This window comes from Balaenoptera borealis, assembly GCF_965194805.1.
Source record: "Balaenoptera borealis genome assembly, chromosome: 18".
Classification (NCBI taxonomy): Eukaryota; Metazoa; Chordata; class Mammalia; order Artiodactyla; family Balaenopteridae; genus Balaenoptera; species Balaenoptera borealis.
The window spans coordinates 79,503,139-79,527,026 of record NC_138877.1 but is presented as its reverse complement, the minus strand read 5'-3'; the positions used below and the strand labels follow the sequence as shown (position 1 = coordinate 79,527,026).

The 23,888-nt window shown below is 51.1% G+C and overlaps 2 long non-coding RNA genes across 3 annotated transcripts; both read right to left on the bottom strand.

The window, feature by feature from the left end:
* Window positions 1-255: 255 nt before the first annotated feature.
* LOC309615537 lies at window positions 256-1,907 on the bottom strand. Its single transcript, XR_014236913.1, has 2 exons — window positions 818-1,907; window positions 256-712 (listed from the first exon to the last, which is right to left on the bottom strand). It is a non-coding gene; the product is annotated as an uncharacterized lncRNA (long non-coding RNA).
* Window positions 1,908-3,044: 1,137 nt separating this feature from the next.
* On the bottom strand, window positions 3,045-23,877 carry LOC309615536. Of its 2 annotated transcripts, XR_014236911.1 has the most exons (4): window positions 23,690-23,877; window positions 13,312-16,036; window positions 12,594-12,755; window positions 3,045-7,114 (listed from the first exon to the last, which is right to left on the bottom strand). It is a non-coding gene; the product is annotated as an uncharacterized lncRNA (long non-coding RNA). The 2 variants fall into 2 exon arrangements; XR_014236912.1 differs by lacking the exons at window positions 3,045-7,114; window positions 12,594-12,755 and adding an exon at window positions 13,022-13,171.
* Window positions 23,878-23,888: the final 11 nt, after the last annotated feature.

Sequence of the window (23,888 nt, the reverse complement as noted above, 5' to 3'; positions counted from 1 at the left end):
AAAACTTTAAAATTAGCATGCAAAAGGCTGAAACTTGGGAAACACTGATGTATGAAATAATGCTTGGGCCTCATGTTATAAATGCCGTTATGTTGTATATGTGTTTTCATTGCTTGCAAATACCTTTCATAGTGCTTTCTATATATGCACCACTTCTGTTTTATGTAGAAAATAGTCTTAATTTCCCTCTGCTACGGTATCTTTTCTCCTTCTTTTTATTAGTTGGTTTCAATGTTATTGCAATACAATCGCCTGAAGTTTTACAGAATTTATTAAATGCATCTTTACTGCCTAGAACCAATTATAATCACCTTCTAATTATTACAATTTTGAAATAGAATAAAACCCCACCTCAGCAGCACAGGTGGGTTCCAGAGAATCCAGACGGGCAGACTGTGGATTACGTTTCTGCTCGGCTGAGTCATCAGGACAAGCCCGGACAAGCCTCTGGCCACACCCGACCAGATGCCCCTTCCTGGTGACGGTTCACCTGGCTTCGTATCGAAGGGGACACCTCTTGTGGTTACTGGGACTTCAGGTCAGAAATTCCTGATAACGTTTTGTTACCTGATCCAGACAGACTGGACCAGGAGAAACTGGGCACCTGGGTCGTGGAGCGCTCTGGGCGGAAGCGGAGAAGGTTAGGGTCCAGGACCGTCTGCAGGGGAGAATCGGGAGCGATGCCGTAGGCGTGCTGCCTTTGAACCTCCTCCTGGGGACGCAGCAGAGAGGTGTATGCTGACACTACTTGTTTAACCTCTCCCCCCAAAGTACTCTCATCTCAGAACTCCAAAGGAGTGATTTCTGAAATACTCACACAGCCCCTCTCATTTCTTCGTGGGTGTCTATGTGATCCTTTCTCCTTTCTTCAAATATAAAACTTGACAAGTAGGTGCCTGGGGTTGGAGATGGGGGTGGAGTCTTTCTTTCAAAATTGCTTTTGGGCAAGGCTGGCTGTAATATCAGTGCCGCAATTCACCTTCAGTCAGGAAAGTTTCTGGAATGAACTTCTGAATTCATTTGCATGTTGCTGGTAAGGGCTTGAAAGTCATGTCTGGGTTGCCACGTGGCCCTGCCTGCTTATTAACGATCTGATCTTGTGCAAGACACACAGTCTCTGGGAGCCTCGGTTTCCTTATTTGTACACTTGATTCAAGAAGCTGCCCTGAGGGGCTGCTGTCGGTTTAAACAAGACAGCACATGTATCACGACCCCTAGACGGTGATTACTATCAGATTTTTCTTATTACAACGCCCACCACTGCAATTACCCTCATATTTACAAGTGAAAACTTAATCTGATTCTACCAGATCCTTGGGTATCACCATCTTTCTGTGCTTCTGTGGTGCTTTTGGAGTATTATCAATACTGCATCTTTGCTTGATCTCTTAAAATATCCATTATGATTATGAGCATAGTATTTGAATACCAGTGACCTGTCACATGTTTACAAACATTGACTTTTCTCTCTCTTTAAAATAGCGTCAGTTCAGCTGGGCTTGAGCTACAGTGTGCTTTGGGAGGCCTCCCGCCCATCAAGCGGCCTCTCCCGTTGGTTCTCTCCCTCGTCCCTCCGCGCCCCCTGCCGCCAGAACACTTCTTGGTAATTGAACCAGGGATGGTCTTTTTCTCCAAATTCCTCATTATTTTGGGAGAGTTCCGTGCTAGACTTTTGTTACCCTTTATTTGGGGTATACCCTGGCTTTGAGCATTTAGCCCAGGAAAAGCTATCTTTTTCTTGAGCTAAATGCTCAAAAATTGGCCCAGAAAAATGGGCCATTCTTCTGGAAGTCTGTTTCTTTCTTAAATGCTACAAAAGTGGCCTGCTCCATCCAATAAGGCCTTGATAATCAGAGTCAGCAACAGGTCCTCTGTCTTTGACAAGATGCATATTTGGAAGAAAGTGAGTGCAAGGCCACGACCACGCTCCTGCCAGAGAGGCAGACACTCGGGGGGGAGGGGGCGGTCGCTGAGGGTTCCCGAGGCCTTGGCTGTGGCCTGCAGCTTGCCGGGCCAGCCTCACGGGAAAGTATGTGCCGAAACAATGGGGGTGTTTGGGAATGATTCACATGGTTTCCAGGAACGACATGAATAGACATTAATTCCCCCATGAAGGTTGCGCTGGGATGGAGCAACCTGCCAGGGCTGTGTGCCTTCTCCGTCTGTTTCCTCGTCTGCATGGGGGTCGGGGCTCTGGAGACCTGGGTGGGGCCACCCTGCTCACAGGCCCCGCCAGGTGCCCTGGACTCCAGGTCCCCCGGCCCTGCGTTTGTTCCAGGAATTTCCCGTGCAGCGGAAAAGGCACCAGAACAACAGAAATCACGTATACATGAGCAGAAAACACACACACAACGTGAAGCCAGTATCTTTTGGCTGGTTTGCTGTTGTAAAATGCTCATCCCAGGGAAGTTGGAAAGTAAAAAAAAAAAAAAAGAAAAAAGAAAAAAAATCACTTAGAGTCCCATCACCCAGAGAAAACTGCAGTGAACCTTTTTGCCACATTTTCTTTGAAGAACTTTTATACTGTAGTTCAAGAAAAAATTAGTTGTTCCCATACATCATATGTATGATCTTATTATTACACAGAACACTTTACCATCACTCATGGATGTATGAACAAATGTCGTTAACTCTTGATAAGCATCAGTGTTCAGTGCTTTACCATCATCCGTTAAAAGAACCCACCGTGGGACTTCCCTGGTGGCGCAGTGGTTGAGAATCCGCCTACCAATGCAGGGAACATGGGTTCGAGCCCTGGTCCAGGAAGATCCCACATGCTGCGGAGCAACTAAGCCCGTGCACCACAACCACTAAGCCTGCGCTCTAGAGCCCGCGAGCCACAACTACTGAGCCCACGCGCCTAGAGCCAGTGCTCCGCAACAAGAGAAGCCACCGCAATGAGAAGCCCGCGCACCGCAACGAAGAGTAGCCCCTCCTCACCGCAACTAGAGAAAGCCCGTGTGCAGCAACGAAGACCCAACGCAGCCAAAAATAAATAAATATATATATAAATAAATAAATAAATAAATAAATAAATAAATTTATTTTAAAAAAAAAGAGAACCCACCGCAGTCCACCTAATAACCTCCCTTTTGGACAACTGAGTTGTTTATTTTTTCACTATTACAAATAATGCTATCCTATAATGAACATTTTGGGGCATAAAGATTTTTCCATATTTTGAACTCTTTCCTTTGGACAAACTCCCAGAAGTAAAATATTGAAACAAGGGCAATGAATGTCTTCAAGACTTTGGGTGTCTTACCTGGCTGACCTTACACCAAGCTGGTGCTTTTAATTAAATAAAATATACTCAAATACTGAAACACTGGCATTTTGCTGGAGATTTCTGGGTGTTTGTTTTTCTACCCTGAAGAGCTGCGCAAAAAATGTTAAACAGTCACTTAGTGTTGAAGAAGAGTCCACCGTGAAAGTTACAATTTTTCCCTATATTTATGGAGCACCCATTACTTGCAGCCAGCTTACTGGGTGCTGGAACATTCGGAGCACAGAAGGCTCCGAATCCTCAGCGAGCGTGAAGTCCCCTCCAGGAAGTCCTGGCCGGTGGTGAGGGAGGAGGGCATCCATCCTGAGGAGGCACCTGCTGGGTGGGGAGGTGGGGGGACCTGTAAGGCCAAGGTCCCAGGGCAGGAAAAGCGCACGCTGCCTAGAAAACAAAGCACTCGCAGGACACGTGGCAACGTTCTCCTCTCTTTCTTGGAAGCTTGCCTCCAATTTTCGGTTTTTCATTGCTTCCAGGACAGCTTGATACATTTCGTTTCCTGAAACGACCCTGCAGGCTCCGCAAGAGGAGAAAAGGGAGGCGCTGCAGACAAGATGCGGGTGCGAGGTGGTGGCGGCGACCTGGCACACGTGCTCCCAGCAGCGTCACCGTCACCGGAGATGCTGGGACCCTCAGGGCCCACTCGGCTGCAGGAGGGGTGCAGCTTCGCCTGTGGTCCCTCATCTCAGAGCAACGGCTTTCATCTCCCTCCAGCCTGTGGGTGGTTAGGGTAAAGCTTATTTTTGCCATGTTGGAGCCCAGGGTCCAATTAGCGATGATGTACTCTTATTCCAGACCCTTTCAAGTTTGAAATAAGAACCTCAGGCCCCCATGAGCCAAAAACCTTTGATCTGTTGACAGTTCAGAGCATCTAAATTCCTGCTTTCTTGTAGGGAAAACGACATCTCAGCAACAAGAATCTATTTCTACAATGCGTAAGAGAATTCTGAACACCCTGCTGTTTATGTCTGGAGCTGTCCCAGCACTGATACCACCACCAGCGCCCCCGCCTTTCTGTTAAGGTGAATCTCTTGACTCAGCGCTGGTCACCACCAGCCGCAGGCGGACCTCATGAACAAGCTTCAGGCTCCTGCGTGTCCTGCATTCATTGGGAACCACCCGGTGGCCCTTTCTGCAAGCACTGCTGGGGTCTCCCACCCCCAACGCCAGCCCCTTCCCAGGGAATCAGGGATTCATCCACACGTGGCCAAACAGCAGAAGCACAGCATCTCCTTCCAGATGCTCTGCAATGAGAGAACAGTGACTCAGCACCCCGACGGGGCCACCCTCCCTCCTGAGACAGAACGAGGACGGCCCCACAGACAGGGGTGCACGCGCGGCACGCGTCCACGTCCAGCAGGTTCAAGAGCAGACCCCATACGGGCGAAGGAAGCATCAGAACCCTGGCTCCCCCGTGGGCAGTCGGGAGTCACTGAAAAGGGGGTGAAGGTTACACAGGACGCTCAGTTTATCAACACCTTATAATCCATTACAGGTAAGTTTTACCTCCCAAATCCCCACACCCGTCAGGACGGACGGTCCAGGAGTGGGACTGTCACGGGGTTTAACCAAACACCAGGAGGACCCGGCTAAGGTCTCTGGACTCTCTTCTCTGGTGTTGGCTTCTCTCATCCAAAACTAGCTCGTGCTTAAAGCTCTGAATTGTCAGAGTTATTCTTCAGGCGATTTCCCTCCACACTGCTTTCCTCCTCCTCCTCTGGGCTTTACTTAGCCCCAGCTTTTAATAATTGAAATGTCTGACAACCTCAAAAAATAACTTTTCCAGGCAAATAAATCTCTAACCCTTCGAGTGTTGTTGTTTGCTGGTTTGAAGCCAATCTCTGGGTGGTGAGGACCCCGCAGGGCACACTGGGGTGAGGAGTCTGTGTCCTGCTGGGACCCCGTTTGGCTTTGTCCCAGCAGACAGGCCCCAGCAGCCTGGAACCCCCAGCCCCACTGAACCCGCGGGCTCATCTCCCGCACAGCAGAGACCCGCTAGTGTCATCTTCGCGGGTCCTTCGCCGAGGGGACAGCGATGGATTCCGCGTCACAGCCCGGCCGTTCCCGCCTCAACCGTGTTGGGACCCACGAGGGGGCTGGGGGCTGACTGCTCCCCGTGGGCGGGCAGTGGGTCCTGCACCGTGACCACCTGCGCCTCCCAGTGAACTACATGCTTTGCGCACGGGTCAGGAACCACAGTCGGTCAGCTGCCCGTAGACGTGGACGTGACATCGTACTTCCCCGCTGACCGCTCTGTGGATGTGACGGGTGGTGTGAGGAGTAGCCTTCCCTCTGGGCTCAGTTGGCAGGAATCCCTCCTGGTCCATCTGCCAAACGGACTGCTTTCACTCCTTCTCACCTCTCAGCAAAGCATACTTTTCCCACCACAGAAGTGTGGGATAAACGGAAGGAACTCCATCTCTCCAGCCAACTCCATCTCTCCTCTCTCTGAAGCAGAAATCTTCCTATTTCCTCCAACTTTTCCCATCTGAATCCAATTGGTGCATCCCAAATAGCAACATATGATCCCAAAATTAACAACAGACTCTCGTCAGTGTGGCCTGAAGCTAAATTTGGTGCAGGTTGAGCTGCCTTAGATCATCCAAGGGAGCTGAGTTGTCTTGGTGCCACGAGGACACTCCTATAAGAGCGATGCCTCCTACAAGGCAGCTCTAGACCCAAAACCAAAGACTCTGTGCTGCCGGCAGCTCCTCTAAATCACAGTCACCCGGGAGACACGGTTCCCAAGGACCCTCGGAGCTCTGACATCAGATGGGGGTTTTTAGCTGGAAACGGGGAAAGAGGATGGGCCCTGGAGCCTGCAAACCTGATTGGACTCAGGCTTTACAAAGTTCAGCCCTGCAACCTTGAATAACTTACTTAACTTGATCTCAGATACTGCATCTGTGAAATAAGTATAGCAACACTTACAAATAACGGTTAACACTGAAGAGTCAAAATAAAATATTTAAGTGATAAATTATTCAATAAATGATATTAAGACAACCAACTATCCATTTGGGTAAAACAAAATTCCTAGTCTTTATTCTTCATCCCATGTATTAAAATACATTTTAGATGAAGCAAGTATTTAAATTTGAAAGAAAAAAAGAAGAAAGAAAGAAAGGGAGAGAGGGAAGGAAGGAAGGAGGGAGGAAGGAAGGAAGGATGGAAGGAAGAAAAGCAATAGATGAAAACAAGATTTTTCTGTAGTTACATATTTTTACAATTTTACAATCTTGAAATGAAAAAGACTGCTCTAAGGAAAATCTGGTCACCTTTCTGGATGCAAAATCCAGAAGACTGAGAAAAAGACTGATAAAATTAGCAGTATAATGCTTTTTAAACTCTATTTGTCAGATGATATCCTTATAGCCCAACAATAATGATTTGCGTTTGGTATTGTATGTAGGAACAGAACATTCTCCCGTGCAAATGGCCTTTTGAAATAAACATAATAAATAAAGAACAATTGAGGGAAGTTTTCTGTACACTTGACAAAGCGGTAATTTCCATAACATACAAAAGATACAGAAAAGAGCAGACTCCCTTCATGGCAATAGCTCCCCATGAACCGGTCTTTCCAAAGACAACAAGTATAAATTCTGAACACAGTATAAAAAACTACTATTTGAAGGTACCAGAGTGTGACTGAAAACAGGGCAAGTCTGGGATCCTTGTGAAGATGGAGGTTCTGTATTCTGGCTGTGCTGATCTCCATATCCTAGCTGCAACATTGCTCCATGGTTTTACCGTTGGAGGGAAACTGGGTAAAGGGTACAGGAATCTCTCTGCTTTACTTTTTACAACTGAGTGTGAATCTTCAATTATCTCAAAATAAAAAAAAAAAATTAATTAAAAATCAATTTTTGTCATTTACAGGATTACAGAATAAAAGCTTAATTCATATGATCATCTCAACATATGTATAGAAAGCATTGACAAAATTCAACAAATATTCATGATTAAAAAAAAACCAGGGCTTCCCTGGTGGCGCAGTGGTTGAGAATCTGCCTGCCAATGCAGGGGACACGAGTTCAAGCCCTGGTCTGGGAGGATCTCACATGCTGCAGAGCAACTGGGCCCGTGAGCCACAACTACTGAGCCTGCGCGTCTGGAGCCTGTGCTCCGCAACAAGAGAGGCCACGATAGTGAGAGGCCCGCGCACCGCGATGAAGAGTGGCCCCCGCTTGCCGCAACTAGAGAAAGCCCTCGCACAGAAACGAAGACCCAACACAGCCATAAATAAATAAAATAAATAAATAAAGATACATGAAATTGCTAAAAATTTAAAAAAAAAAAAATATGGGACATGCTCACCATCCGTCCTTAAAAAAAAAACAAAAAAAAAACAAAAAACAGCAAACTAGATGAACCCTAACTAGAAGAACACAGCAAAATAGAGCATAATTTCCTCAGTCTGATTAAGGGCATTTAAAAAAAATCTACAGTTAATATAATGATTAATAGTGAAATAGCAAACAGTTTTCTCTTAATATGGAAAACAAAGTAAGAATGACTGCTCCCACCATTTCCCAGCAAGTAGTGGAGGTAGTAGCCAGTGCAACATGACAAGAAAGATAATAAACATCTCACCTCACAATAAAGGCTAATGGTCTGTTTATCTCAGCTCCTTAAGCTGACACACCATATCCAGCTTGTCACTAAAAGTCACAAGGCAGATAAAAGGCAAAAAACACTGTCTGAACAGATAAACAAGCATCAGAACCAACTCAGATATGGCTGAGAGTTTGGAATTATCAGGCCAGGAATTTTAAATAACTACAATTAATAAGTTAAAGGCTCTAATGGGGAAAATGGACAAAATGCAACAATGGAGGGGTAATGTACCAGAGAGATGGAAACTCTAAAAGAATAAAAAGGAAATGCAAGAAGTAAAAACCACCATAACAGAAATAAAGAATACCTTGATGGGTTCATTAGTTGATGAATGAGGGAAGACTCAATGAGTTTGAAGATACATCCCAAATATTTGGAGATTAAACAGCACACTTCTAAATAACACATGGGTAAAAGAAGAAGCCTCCAGAGAAATTTAAAAGTATTTTGAACTAAATGAAAATGAAAATACAACTTATCAAAATTTGTGGGAGGCAGTGAAAACAGTGCTTAAAGGGAAATTTACAGCAGTGAGTGCACATATGAGAAGAGAGATCTAAAATCAATGATCTAAACTTTCACCTTATGAAACTAGAAGAAGATGAGCAAATTAAATTCAGAGTAAGAAGGAGAAAGTAATAAATTAATGGAATGTAAAACAGGAAACAATAAAGAAAATCAATAAAACCGAAAGCTAATTATTTAAAAAGATTAATAAAATTGATAAATCTCTAGCTAAGCCAACCAAGGGGAAAAAAAAAAGAGAGAAGACACAAATTACTAGCATCAGAAAGGAAAGGGGGTCATTAGCACAGCTCCCACCCATTTGATAACCTGGATGAAATGCACCAATTCTTTGAAAGACACAGTCCACAAAAAGGCACACAAGGAGAAATAGATCATCTGAATAGGCCCATATCTATTAAAGAAATTGAGTCAATAATTAATAATCTTCCAAAAGAGAAAGCACCAGACTCAGATACATTCATGGTGAGTTCTAAGAATCACTTAAGGAAGAAATCATACCTATTTGCTACAATCTATTACAGAAAATATAAGCAGAGGGAATACTTTCTAACTCGTTCTATAAGGCTAATATTACCCTAACATAAAATCCAGAGGAAGACATCACAAAAGAGGAAAAACTAAATATCACAATCTCTCATGAACCTAGATGCAAAAATCCTCAACAAAATATTAGCAAATCAAACCAACAATGTATAAAAAGAATTATATACCATAACCAAGCAGGATTTATCCCAGGTATGCAAGGGTGTTGTTCAACATTTGAAAATCAATTAATGTAATTGTCATATCAACAGGCTGAAGAGGAAAAGTCATATAATCATATCAGTAGAGGCAGAAAGAGCACAATATAAAAATTCAACACCTATTCATAATTAAAACTCTCAGCAAACTAGAAATAGAGGGGAACTTCCTCAACTTGATAAAGAACATCTACAAAAACCCACAGTTAACATCATACTTCATCATGAGAAACTAGAATCTTTCCTCCTAAGACCAGGAAAAAGGCAAGTGTGTCCTCTCTCACCACTCCTATTTAACATTGTATTGGAAGTCCTAGCTAATGCAACAAGACAAGAAAAGGAAATAAAAATTATACAAACTGGTAAGGAAGATATAAAACTATCCTTTTTTGCAGATGACATGATTGTCTATGTAGAAAATCCCAAAGAATCAACAACATCAAATCCTGGAACTGATAAGTTACCTTAGCAAGGCTGCAGGGTACAAGGTATGTTAATAAAATGTCCATTGCTTTCCTATATACCATCAATGAACAATTGAAATTTGAAATTTAAAACACACTACTTGGGACTTCCCTGGTGGCACAGTGGTTAAGAATCCGCCTGCCAGTGCAGGGGACACAGGTTCGGTCCCTGCTCCAGGAAGATCCCACATGCCACAGAGCAACTAAGCCTGCGCACCACAGCTACTGAGCCTGCGCTCTAGAGCCCGTGAGCCACAACTACTGAGCCCGTGTGCCACAACTACTGAGCCCGCGTGCCACAACTACTGAATGAAGCCCACGTGCCTAGAGCCCGTGCTCTGCAACAAGAGAAGCCACCGCAATGAGAAGCCCACGCACCGCAATGAAGAGCAGCCCCCGCTCGCTGCAGCTAGAGAAAGCCCGCATGCAGCAAAAAAGACCCAATGCAGCCAAAAATAAAATTAATTAATTTTTTTAAAAAAACCATACTACTTACATTAGCACCAATAAAAGGGAGACATATGTAGGTACAATCTAACAAAATATAAAGACGTAAACAAAATATATAGATGTATAACATCTATATGAGGAAAACTACAAAGCTCTGTTGAAAGAAATTGAATTTTCCTTCAAAAATTGATTGAAAAAGAAATCAATTTTTCAAAAAGTGAAGAACTCTTTAGGTGCTGTTATGAAGAGATGTCGTTCTGAACAATGTGTTCAGTAAGCTGCATTTAATGTAAGAGAGGTGGAAACTAATATGTATTCACATCTGTCTGCATAAAAGAATTTGGAAAGATCCTTGATGATAATAAAAGTGGTTGGAAGGTAACAGAGCAGACGGGACCAAAAGTGGAGGTTTTATGTTGTCTTAGTTTTTGAACCCTGAACCATGTGAGTATATTACCAACTCAAAGGTAAAAATAGTTGTATCAATAATAAAAATAAATGATAAACATTGGCTGTAGAAAAGACAGATAGTGAGGGGAGCAGAAGGCAAACATGGCCTCCCTGGAGCCAAAACAATACGGGTGGACTCTCTTCCTCCATCTTCTTTTCCCCCGCAATGTAAAAGGATTCGCTGAGCAGAGCTCCCCGTGTGCCAACCTGGCCCTTTGGTTAGTGGCCGGCAGCAAGCTTGGCCTGCCAACACTCCCCTTGTCCTCTGCTGAAGCCCTCAGGCCCAGGAGACCGTCGTCCACAGCTGCCTTTACTTCAACCACATGAGAGGAGCGTCCTCGGTCCGCGGCTGGGGGTCTGACGCTCCCCAGTGTGAGCGGCTCAGACTCAGGACCTTGGGGGCCTCGTTTGGGGTAAGTCCCTTTGGAGATGTCTGTGGCCTGTCTTAGTCTGTCTGGGCTGCTGTAGCCGAACACCACAGACTGGGTGGCTTACAGACAAGACATTTGTTTCTCACCATCCTGGGGGCTGGAAGCCTGAGGTCAGGGAGCCAGCAGGGTTGGGCTCTGGTGGGGACCCCCTCCTGGTGTCCGTACAAGGCAGAGAGCAGGAGGGGAAGCAAGCTCTCTCTGAGGGCACTGATCCCACCCTGGGGGGCCCCACCCTCATGCCCTCAGATAATCCTAGTCCCCTCCCAAAGGCCCCCTCCTGACACTTCACACGGGGAGGGGAAGGGCTTCAACATATGACTGGGGGGGGTCACAAACATCCAGGCCATGACCCCCAGCAAGTCCAGAAGCTCAAGAATGGGTTTTGCTTGCACCCTAGTGCTCAGCAGCGGCAGGAGCGTGGTGACTCCCACCTCTACACCCCCGGACCAGAGGGCTCCCTCAACGCCTCCCCGGGGCTTAAAGGACCCCCCCCGAACACGATGAACACCAGACGCCCAGCAGAATAAGCACACCCGGACCTCCCTGATCCTCCCCCAAACCTGTCTCACCTCGCTCAGGCCGGAGTCCCTCCTGCTTCTCGCGGACTCCACCCCACCGACCGCGAGGGTTTCACCCCCCAGGTGGCCTTGAAGCTGTGTGACCCCGCCCGTGGCCAGCGCCGCCCCCAAGTCCATCCCCCACCCATGCGGCCGAGGGCCGCTCCCCACCCTGCTGGGGGGCCCCTCCACTCCCCGTTCACACGCAGCACCCCGGGGCCTCCCTCTGCCGCTGGGCAGGAAGCACTTCCCGGGGCCCACGCGCCTCCCCGGGACTGGGTTTCCAGGCAGGGCGGGCGGCGCACACGCCCTCACCCCAGTCGCCCTCCCCCGCCTACGCAGGTTGGAGCCCCTCCTTCCCCAGGATCTTCTCCGCGCCCCCCCACGCAGTGGGAGGAAGGACACCTCCCTGAGTGCAGATTCTCACACCACCATCAGGGCCTGCATTCCAGCTGTGCCTTTACGAGTACTTGTACAATTTATTGGGTAAGATTTGCCCCATTAAAGAAGGTAAGCTCTCTGAGAAAGGCGCTATGTGTACATTTTTAATTTATTGTGCGCCCCTCATCTCCACGGTTCCTGGAGGATGATGTGGACTTGGTAAATAATCGTAAAATCAACGAATGAATGCGAGAAGTGGGGGGACGGGGGGGACGGGGGAGGGGGAGGTGCGGGGCTGGAGGAGGAGGAGGGGCAGCGCGGTGCACAGCTGACGGCGAGACTCTCTCACACGTGTTCCCCACCCTCAGGGAGCGGTGATGGCATTCGCGCTGTGACCCTGAGCCCCGAAGTCCCCCCACCCTGGGCGGCTTCCCGGGCCCAGACCTGAGGAACTGCAGCAAAGCGCCGTTTCTGGAGAGACAGACGCCGAGGCAGCCCCAGCGCCCAAATGTCTGTGTCTAAAAAGCCGCTTCTCACAGGGACTTGTAGGGTTCATCACCCTAGATCTTATCTATGGTTGGTGACTCAGCAGTTTATCTGGCACAGAATCCCAGCAAAGCCGTCTGACGGGAGGAAGGCCTGGGAGGGCCCTGAACCCGCGGGCACCTTGGGGACGTGTCTCTGCTCACCGGGTGCAAAGCTGTACAGGGTTCGTGTGGCTGAGGGATCGCGTCTCCAGGGACCCTCACACTGACCCCCAGGATCCGGGAATGTGTCCCCTCGTGGCAGCGGGGACTCTGCGGACGAGAAGTGGAGGATTTTGAGATGGGTGATGGTCGCGATCACCCATCCTGATAAGAGAAGGAGGGAAGCAGGAGGGTCCGAGTCAGAGAGACCCCGGTGGGGGGGTGGGCTGCAGGCGGGGAAGGAGCCCGGACGGATGCGCCTGGGACACCTTTACCTACGGTAGACTCTGGCCTCCAGAGCCGCAGGAAGTACCCCACCCTGGAAAGGCTAGTCCATCCTGGATGAGGGCTGCGTGCCGGGCCGGGGCTGGGCTGGGGACGCGGCACCCGGAGTGGAGGTCCCGGCCGGGCACACACCTTAGACTTTGCTGTGTGATTCCTTCTTGCCAACCCCAGATGCTCGCTCGAGCAGGTTGGGCCGAGGGGCCGGCGGTGCGGGGGAGGTGTGTGTTGGTGCTCACGCAGACCCTAGGGAAGGAGGGCTTCTGGGCGGCCAGCTCCCATCAGAACACTTCACAGGCCTGTGGCTCAATCAAGTCGGAATTCCAGCAGAGCGGTCACCACTCCAGTGTGGGTCTCAGCCCACCTCTCCCCCTGGCCTCTGCAACCTCTCCACCCCCCACCTCCACTCCTGGGTGCACAGACCCCTCCGGGCACTCACTTGGAGGGTGACCAAGCTCCTGGCGGTTTGGGCCTGCCCTCGGGCGCCTGGACTCCAGCCCCACGTAGCAGGATTGTGCCACCTATGTCTTGTGTGCCCGGTCCAGAGCCTGGCCCGGAGACCAGATCATGACAAAAGCAGGTGCTTTGAATAGGCAGAAGCCACCAGGGAAATCTGAACACCGATATCTGATGATTTTAAGGAATCGCTGTCAATAATTTTCGTTGTAAATATGGAATTGTGGTTTAATGAGGATTTTTTTAGTTCTTATCTAACTTTTAGAAATACTTTCTGAAATATTTATGGATAAAATAATATGACGTCTGGGACTGGCTTAAAATAGCCCCATGAGGAAGTGGGTGGGGTGTAGACAAAACAAGGCCAGCCGTGGGCTGGATCCTTGCGGTGGTGACGGGCCGGGGGGCTGGCTGTGCACTGTCCTGACGAGCGTGAGAAACTTGCACGATGCGCGTGACCTGCTCCGTGCCTCACCGTCCCCCGCAGGGCCCTCTCTGACCCCTTGGGCCTCGTGGACACACGTGTCAGGGATCTTCTCCACGACTGTCCCAGCCTTGCCTTCATCTTCCTTCGCTTTCCTCCTCCAGGACTGCCTTCCCGCTGGGGAGTTTAGGAGCAAGCAAAGGGGCACAGCGTACTTCAAACGGCTCGGAGGGGAAAGGCCAGCTGGTGGAAGGCCTCCATTCGCCTGGCTCACCTGTGTCCCTCATGTGGGGTCTTCACAAACCCCGGGCCACACCAGGGACAGAGGGTCACCTCCACCGACACCGGGCTTTTGCTAAAGCTGGCAGCTGCCACGCTCCCCGCCTCCCCGCCTTGTGTAACACAGGAAGCAGCCTGTTTTGATAAGACAGAGCTACAAGCTGGGAAATCAGATAAGCCGGGCTGGACAAAAGCGTTTCCTTTGCCGCATTCCAGGCCCAGGAGCCCGGTCTCGTTTTGCAAAGGTTAGGGGAGCCTAGGGCGAACTCGAAGCGCTGGAGGCTGCACCGGCGGCCTGTGACGGTCCGGGGGCTCCATCACCGTCAGGAGAAGCAGCCGCATGCCAGACAGGCCGAGAGACTTTGCAGCCATTTTCCTGGCTCTAAACACCATTGCAGCGTTTCCTCTCCCAAGTCCCCGAAGTGTCAGCAAAGGTCAAACGGTCCCTTTATCCACTTGCTCTGTTGCCTTTGGTCCAAATCTCAGAAACAGACACCAGAAGCGTCAAATAGAGACTTAGGTGAGGTAGACACCCTGACTTCTGCGGCCCCAGACGGCGGGCATGACCTCAGATAAACACCGACAGCGGCTCCCCAGACAGAGCCTCTGAGCTGTGAGGTCGGCCCAGGGGTGAGGCTGGTGAGAGGCGCAGGGCCTAGGAGACCGGAGGGGCCGTGATCGCCTGAGACGTGGCTGGACGTGGGCCAGGGCTGTTGACGGGGACGGAGGCCACGTGCCCACATGGGCAGCCTGGGAGCTGCTGAGGTCCCCACCGCCAGAGAGCATGGACCTCGATGTCACCGTGTGGTCTGGCGTTCAGGCTGAGCTGCAGTGGGGAGGCCAACATGCACAGAGGCCGGCAGGGGACAGGGACCCGGGCCCTCGGCTCCTGCTGCCCCGCCATTGCCCGGCGGTCAAAGGTGTGTGAGGCCTGGGGCCATGCTGAAAACTTGGCCAGGTGGCCGGAAGGTGAGGGTGGAGCACGTGCCCCGAGGAGGGAGGAGACGAAGGACGCAGAAACCGGGCATCCTCGCGGTGTCAGCTTAAAGCCGCTGGGCCAGCGGGCACCACATTCGAGCAGCGAAGCTTCCTACAGGTGCTTCATTCGGGATTGAGAAAACACCTGTGTCCTTAGCAGACACCGATTATTATCAATTACGATGGTGACGATGACTTTTTACTTCCTCCAAACCCCGCCTGGTGCCCCCAGCACCAGGCAGTGCCCAGCGCCAGCCGAGCCACATAGGGGCCTGAGACAAAAGGAAAAATGTACACCTCTGGATACATGTGTTTATGGGTGTTTTTAATAGTTTTTCTGGAACATTAAAAGTATTTGAGAAAGATGTTGAAAAATTGAAAAGTAGGCACATTAAAACTCACAATGTTATTTTAAGTTTAAATATTTTATTTATACCAAAAAGAATATTTATTATAATTTAACTTTATTGGATTTAATGGAATGGCAATAAAGGCATTGATACTATTTTCAAAATGCACTTCTGAAAAAAAAAGTTAACCGTTAACTGAAAAAGGACAAAGCCATGTGTATGGGGACACGTATGGAAATACAAGAAAAGACAGTGAACACACACCGGTGTTCACAGCAGCCAAAAAGTGGAAACAATCCAAAAGTCTCTCAACTGATGAAGAGACAAACAAAATGCGGTCCATCCACACGATGGAATATTCTCCAGCCAAAAAAACCAACGAAGCTCCAGCATGCGCTGAAGCGGGATGAACCTTGGAAACGCCAGCTGAGTGTTAAGAGGCCCGTCACACAAGACACAGGTCGCACGCTCGTGCTACGTGGAACCTCCAGAGGGGCCAATCCATGGGGACGGAACGAAGGTTGTGGTTGCCAGGGGCTGGGGGAGGGTTTCCCTGTAGTGATGGGATGTCCTAGAACTGCACAGAGGTGGTGGTGGTGCAACACTGTGAATTCACTACATGCCACACTGAAATGCCGAAGTTCTTGTGAATTTCACCTCAATGAATGATTCTTTTCCTAAAGGTGTGACACACAGAGAATGAATGAAGTTAACACTGATGGGATGACCTGGATCAGTCAGATAGGACGCATTTCCCAGCCTGGACGGGAGGAAGGCCTCGGCGTCCTGGAGCGGCCGGCCACCTCTACCGCCTACAGATCCTTGTTTCTCACTTGCCCTGGGACGGCGGTTTGGAGACTAGTTACCCCACCCCGCTCAGCTCCCGGGAAATCTCCACCTCATGCCAACAGGCAGATTGCGACCTTGGGCTTTGTGAGTTTCGGGGGCAGGGTGTGTGTGACTAAATACCAGGGCATCACCCAGGACACACATCCCTCCCCAGGGGACACAGCGCCGCCTGTGAAGAAAGGGGGAGACCCCAGCCTGTCCTGTGGAGTCGCCTCCACGTTCAAGCCCCAAGACCCTCGTAACAGACTTCAGGGAGGGAAACACCCCGAGGGAGCAGGGGCTCTCCTTCTGCCCTCGGACGGCCCGGGTGGGAGCGAGGGGCAGGGGACCGTGCTCGCCTCACGTCCACGGCCTGCACCCGCCTGATGCATCGGGAAGGCCCAGCCCTGGGTCTGAGGTGCCCTGAGCACCAAGCACAAGCAAATTCCACAGCACATCGTAAGCGACGGTGTCACAGAGGCAGGCGGCCTCTCGCTGTGGATTCTAAGCACCTGACCAAATTCATCACTGAACCTGGAACTCGTTTTACAGATGCGATAGCCTAAGGGTCTATTCTTGGCTCCCAAACAGAAATTTCAACAAGAATTTGCTTGTTCTCCATTAAGCATCAAATAAAGAATTGTCCAGCAAGCAGGCCCTTTGTGAGGACGCACGGCCCCCAGGGGGGCACCTGCACGCCCACCCTGCCTGGTGCACTAAGTGGGCTACGACCCCAGGGGGCTTGTGAACCGTGCAGGAATCAGGCCTGTAAACCGTCTTTCCTGTTACCTAGAATCACAGATTTGGCCACTAGTCAGAGCAGATTAAACACTACTTGATAACACACCACACTTTCTGATACCACAATGGCCTCTTCACAGGTAGAATATCACCATCTATGTTAAGAAAAATACCCCAAACTTGGAGGTTCGGCCAGAGAGCATGTGGGTGAGCCCACCCACTGTCACCCTGTCACCTTTCCCAGCCCACCAGGCCACCTTCTCCATCTGAGCCCAGCATCTTGTGGATTACAAAGTCGGGCTCCAGGGTTACGTGTGAACTCAAATCTTTTCGGGCGAAGGGGCACATAATTTCCTCCCGCAAGAAAGGATAACTTCAGAATCTGTATGTGCATTTTAATGATATGTTCTATAGATAGTATACAATTACATATACTAGTGACCTTGAAGGACATTCACCAGTTTTGCATCCAACCCAGCAGCCCCGCGCACACATCCCTCAATGGCTGTGGACACCCAGATCCTTAAAATGCTCTTCGAACCAACTTAACTTTCTGGTTCCCTTGTTCATCAGCTAATAAATATTTGACACTTGTTCATTCTACATCTGCATGAGAGTCAGGTTTTGAAATTTTAAAAACTACACTTTGTCACACCCACAGACAGAAGGACAGACCATCACCTAAGGCAGCTCCGGGCAGTAGCCTGGGGAAGACAGTCCACCGGCTCTGCGGGCCTCAGGAAATGTACCCCAAGGTCATGTGTTGCAGTCTCGGCTGTGCTGAGACGGCCTAACAGGTCTCCCGAGGGCACTGTGACCGTCACCTCTCACCTGGCCTGTCCTTGAAGGTTAAAAACCAACTCTGTGTGTGTTAAAATAGCTGGGTCAACTCCAAAGGCTCCTGCAGCTGCTGTAAATGTTTTGGATCCTCCCCCAAAGGAATATTTCTAGACCTCTTCAAGCTCAGGCCGAACCAGGTTTTTTTTCATTAACTAAAGCAAAGCTCATCAGTTCGTTTAAAGGTCAGGGCTCAGACCAGCACTTCTACGAGATGATAATTTGTTTACATTTCACCCGAGTTCATAATCTCAGATTCCGTTTCTGTCGGCGGGTGGATGGGTTCAAACCTGAGGCTGCGCACGACTCCGCTGTCCTCAGACCGCCTTCCCCATCCCGCTGCGTTAGACCAGCCTCAGAAGGCAGATCAGACCAAGATGCTGGCGCGCCACTCTCACCGCTGCCCTGCAGGGACGCACCGGATCCTGGTCTGCAGAAGGACCGGCCCGGAACCCCACGAGAAGAGCAGCTGGGGGTGACGCATGCAGGAGGCCCAGGCCTGGTCTCATCAGATCATCGGCGACGGGGAGGAGACGGCTCGGACTCCCATCCTCCCCAGGCCCATCTGCCTGGTCACGGACACGTGTGCCCCCGTCACCAAAGAGGGTGAGCCTCAGGGACTTCACAGCTGCCTCGGCGTCATGACTTTCGTCCTTCGTCAGCTGAGCCATAAACGACACAGCAGGCCTCCCGGGCCTGGTAGCCCACCGGGCGCCCGCCCCTGTCTCAGCGGGAGCCCTGCTCTCCCTGGAGAGCCTCGGAGGTGACCACCCACCTCCAGCCCCCCCGGGCCCCCCGATGCGCCTGGCTGTGTGCTCACGCACTGCTTTCCCCAGAGAAACCTGAATCTTCTCCTAACTCCTTGCGTGGAATTAAATGAGTCATCTCAGCCTTCAGAGACGTTCTGCCGGGCGAGACGGTCCTCGGCATAGTTTTCTAAACGAATAAACTAACTTATATGACTTTTCAAAGATCCTGATGGCTGTTACAGATAGAAGTCATCCAATAATTCAGCCCAGCAAACAAGCAGCCCTAATCACCTTTGAGACTAGGCCTGTCTGGCCCCAGACATCCGCTCACGCTGTACCACACTCGCTCAGCCTCCCCGATGCCAGGAGAGGCTCTGGGGAAGGTGCTTCGTCCACGTGCAAAGCCTGGTGCCAGCGGAGGGGCCCAGGCTCACCGCTGGCCTGTCCTCTGTCACCTGCTCAGGACTTCCCTTCCGAGCTGCTATAAAAGGCCCTCTCTTTGCAACAGGGCCTGCCGACATTCAATGTTCGTGGACTTGTTGTATCAGTAACACATGCTCGTTGTAAAAGACGGAACAGGTGCAGAGATGCAACAATACAGTAAAAAGGGACCGTCCCCTCCCCCTTCCACAGGCAGCCACTGTCAACAGCGTGTCCCCAGACACCCGTGACAGCCCACGGACCGCGCGGAGGCTGCATCCCGCACAGGCGGGCTCTCAGGCAGCCGTGGATCCGTGGGTGCATCCGGGGATCTGGGGCAGGAAGCAGAGGTCTGGCAACCATGCATCTCCCACATTCTAGGATGCCACCACCTGCAAGTCCCATTTCCCAGCATGCTGAAAAGTCCTGAAAACTTCGATACTTCGGCAAATGGCAACTGAACAGATGGTCAGTATCACACTGAGGTATCGGGAACCACAAAAACAGAGCGGGAGACTGAAGGTGAGAAATTCCCACACGTGGGGGAGAGGGTCCCGGGGCACCTGCGGTGCTGTCGACTCAGCGGTGATAGACGAGGCTATTTATCCGCAGGCTCTGCCGGACCCTTCGGGGTGCCAGCGCCCAGCCCTGCTCTCGGCCGCCGCACGCCTGCCTCCGCTGCCATGGCTCCCGGGCCCACCGCCCGGCGTCCTGCGGCCCCTCCTGCCGAGGCCCAGGCCCTCCCCGCCGGCTGCCTCTCACCACTGAGAGGGAAGCCGCCACTGACCCTCCCGGAGGGAAGCCGCCACTGACCCTCCCGGAAGCCAGGCTGACGAGGACCCGGAACAATCCCTTCATGGTTATTTTGCCTCAACTTAAAATCTGCTTGGAGCGTGTTCAGACCTAAAACAAAATTTACTCGGGAGGCTAGTAGATACAAAAAAGACATTTTCTATCAGACTTTGCAAAAGCCCTATCTTTGTCACAATGATAAAGTTAAAAGTCCGCCTGGAGCTTTGTGGGGCGATGAGCGGGGATCTGCCCTGACCCCCGAGTCCCACATCTCTTGGCACCAGAGGTCGTGTCTGGCACCGGAGGAGGAGGGGCCCCATGAACCGTGACCCCATCTGAAGGTTGCTGCAGCGAAAGGAGACCAAACCCTGCAAATCGAGTCAGGGTTTCAGATCTTTAGAATACAGTCTAAGCCAACTTACATAGTTTTCTAACAAACATTTTATCAGCCAGAAGGGAAAAAATGTTCTGAAAAAAAGCTACTGATCTGGAAATTCTAAAAATGTAAACTTTCCTATCGTGGTACGTTTATCTACACCTCTATGACGAAAGTTCTTCTAGATAACGAGCATCTGTTGCATTCTGTCTGCCCCGCAGCTTTCCCTTTTCGGAGGAGGTGCGGCCCTGCCAGCAGGGCCTCTGAGCAGACCGTGCCGCTGGGCCGGGGGTGCACGTGGCCCCAGCTCCCGGGTGAGAGCGCCGCCCACGCCAGGCCGGCCGGACTCGTCCCTGGAATTCCAGCAGGGGGCCTGCAGAAACACGCGTGGAGTCCTCTGGAGGCGGGGACAGCACAAGCCTGGAGCAGCTGTGCCATCCCCGCTGCTGCCGGAGGACACGTTACCTGCGGGAAAGCCAGCGAGTCCCGGCATTGCCGGAGCCCTGAGGTCAGCGCGGGCCTGGACCAATGGGCTCCACGTGCAGCCGCACTGGCCCAGATGGACACACCTCTGAAATCCGCAAGTGTCCCAGCAGTTACCCCGGGAGACGGCCCAGGGCTCACGCTGCGTCCCAAACGCAGGTGCAAAGCATCCGTGCTCTAGCCCGCTACGCTGTCACCCCTGTCTCGGCCCCCAGCCCTGCAGATCAGGGAGCTGACCCCGTCCCAGGCACGGGGCCGTCGTCCAAGAGCCCCAGCCTCTGCATGACTCTCAGCCCCACGAGGTCCCTCCTGTGCTAGGCCTGAGTGTGGGGATGGTTCCGGATTGAACCAATACCTGGTCAGGGGAAGCCCCTCCAGCAACAGACACGCGTGACAAAGACAGTGTCGGAAGCCACAGCCATGCTCCCTTTGTGCCTCCACAGAGCCCCCAGTCACCACCTCGTCACACTGTCCCACCCACCAGGAGGCAGGACCTCTGTGGCGCTACGTCGTAGATTAGGAACCTGGGCATGGAGAAAGGTGACGGCCAAAGGCCACGCTACCCGGGGGCGGTGAACCGCATCTCGGCTCACAGGCCCTTCCTTCCATCTGCTGTGCAACCTCACCGGGCCCAGGACTGGTGCCCAGGCCTCAGGCTAGGCTGAGGCTCTACGTTTCAGACAAGGAGGGCTTAACCAGGCTAGGTAGGCAGCCCTGCCTGGACATGGGTGTTGCTTCTACAGCAAGGCCCCTAGAGCATTCCACAAAACCACTTACACGTGGACATTTGGCACAAAAACGCTTGTAAGTCACAGGCCGCCAAGGGGCCCCCAACCGGGCAGAGTAGGGGGAGCGACCACCCTGATCTGCCCTGGGCTGAGGTGGGTCCTGGGACCCAGGGCTAAACTGGGAACATCCCTAGAAAACCGGGACAAGTTGGTCCTCCCCCAGGAAGGCCCTGAAGGACTTTTCCACAAAAGAACTTCCACCTCAGTGGGGTCTGACCACCTTGATTCACGGTGGTAAGCGGTGTTTCTCAAACTTTCGGACCATAACCCACAGTAATGAATACGTTTCACACCATGATCCAGTGTGTACTCAGAGAAATACAGTGGAAATAAGAACTCCCATCTGATAAAACTCTGCTACCCTCTATCCTGCATCAATAAAAACTGCAGGTTAACAAAATAGTAAGTACCTACCAGTGGGTACAAAACATGGTTTGGAAAAAAAAAAAAAAAAAAAACTTCATTAAAATATGACTGGAGGCTTCTGCTTCTGGACAAGACAGAGTCACACGGCCCAGATTCAACTTCCTGTCTGATTTACCAGGCCGAGTCTGAAACAACTAAAAAACCAGACAGAGCTATGAAATGACAGTATTCCAGACAGTGACATCAGGCAACAGAGGAGAGCGACCCTGAGGGACAGGACACACGTGAAGGTGGGCCCTGGCACTGCCCGGCTCCCACCGGGATCTCTCCCGCTGAGGCCGCCTTGGGTGGAGGGGACCCCAGTCTGCTGACTCCCTGGAGAGCATGAGAGGAGAGTGCTGCCTGAGAAGGGACTTCTGGGATCTGCGGGGGCCCCTCAGCTCTTCAGCTGAATGATCACAATCTCGGGCAGAGACTCCCAAGGCTGGGAAATGGTTAGAGGGACCAAGCCCGCGGTTCTCACGGGCCGGGAACAGTTGCAGTCTCTTCCGCCAGAGCGGAATCTTACACTCACGGGCTTTGGAGAAACTGTCCAAGGACTCTGCCGTGGAACTTCAGCCCTGAGTTGAAACCATTTCGCTCTGCTTCTGCCCAAAAAGGCTTCAGGCAAACCTCTAGAGATCAAAATAAATATCTGAGATGAAGGATACTGTGGATGGATGAACAGCTATGACACTGCAAAAGAAAGCCTAACAATAGAAACTATCAAAATAATACAGAGGGGAAAAAAAGATGTAAAAATGTAAACAGGAGCATTTAGTGAGCTCTGGGAAAACTTCAAGTAGCTGTATGCAGGGGCCACTGGTGTCCCCAAAAGAGAGGAAAGGTCTGAGAGACATAAAGCAATATTTGAAAAAAAAATGGCCAATTTTTTTTCCAAATTTGATGAAAACTGTAAATTCACAGATCCAAGAAGCTCAGCGATCTCCAACAACAGAAGTGCCACTAATTAATTAAAGATCTGGTGTAAATCCCTACTAAAGAATTTTTCACCCCACCCAGGTTTCTGAAGCCAGTGCTTCTCCTTAAGGAGGACAAGCAGGAAGGTTAATGTGGTCAGTACTCTGTGTGAGCACCTCCGTGTCTGCGGTAGCCTTTGAGTCGCCGGGCGTTGGAATCGCCAGCTGACAGGGGAGGCCCGGGAACTGGTTCAGGCACAGGTGCAGACGACCTAGCTATTAAATTGTTAATTCCCTCTGTAGAGCCTTCTGGAGAACATCCTTTCCCTTGAATTTGACATATTAATGCTCACCACCCCACCTTCAAACCTGCGACCTCAAAGCATCTACCGGCAGCACCGTTTCATCCTCCCACAAGGGAAGCGGGAAGAACAGGTGCGGACTCGGCGCTGAGCCCACCGAGCAAATCGACCGCCCAGCGGGGGGTGGCTGCCCTTTCACCTTCCCCTTGGGGCGCGGTTTCCGGGGCAGGATTCCCCAGGGGGCGGCGCCGGGCCCCTCCCCGCGGTGCCGGGCTCGCTGTCCGCTTCGGTCCCCCGAGTGGTCCGCTATGTTTTGGTTTTGCTTGTTTGTGTGTTTGGGTTTTTTTTGCCTGTGACTTTGCGAAATATTCCGGGACGAGAGACAGAAAGTCCTGGTCTCCGAGAACTAGCAGAACGCTGCTTTCAGCTGAAATATCTACTGGGAACCCTCAAGGTCTCCAATGTCATCACTGTGTAAACAGAGATTACAAATGGACATCATTTAATCTGGCTCCCTGGCCCCCACTGGGACTCGGTTTGACTTCAGTTCATCTTTTCTTTGGTGGGTTTTAAGTCTTGAGAAAATGTGCCCCAGAATGAAGACTCCAAAAAAGGATGCAGTAGATTTGGGGTGGGGTCGGGGTGGGGGGTGGAAAGAGGTTTGAATCCGGTAAATGGTCAAACTGTACCTGTCAGGTTGGACCCATGTGACTTCTTCGTCGCGTTTACGTCCCGATTACAGACACTTAACCGCCGACTGGGGAGAGGCTCCTGCACGAGGGCGGCGGCGGCGGCGGCGGCGGCGGCGGCGGGGCGGGTCCCCTCCCTCGTCCCGACGACCCGCTTCCCCTCCGGGCTTTGATCTTCCCGGAGAAAACCGGCTCGGCC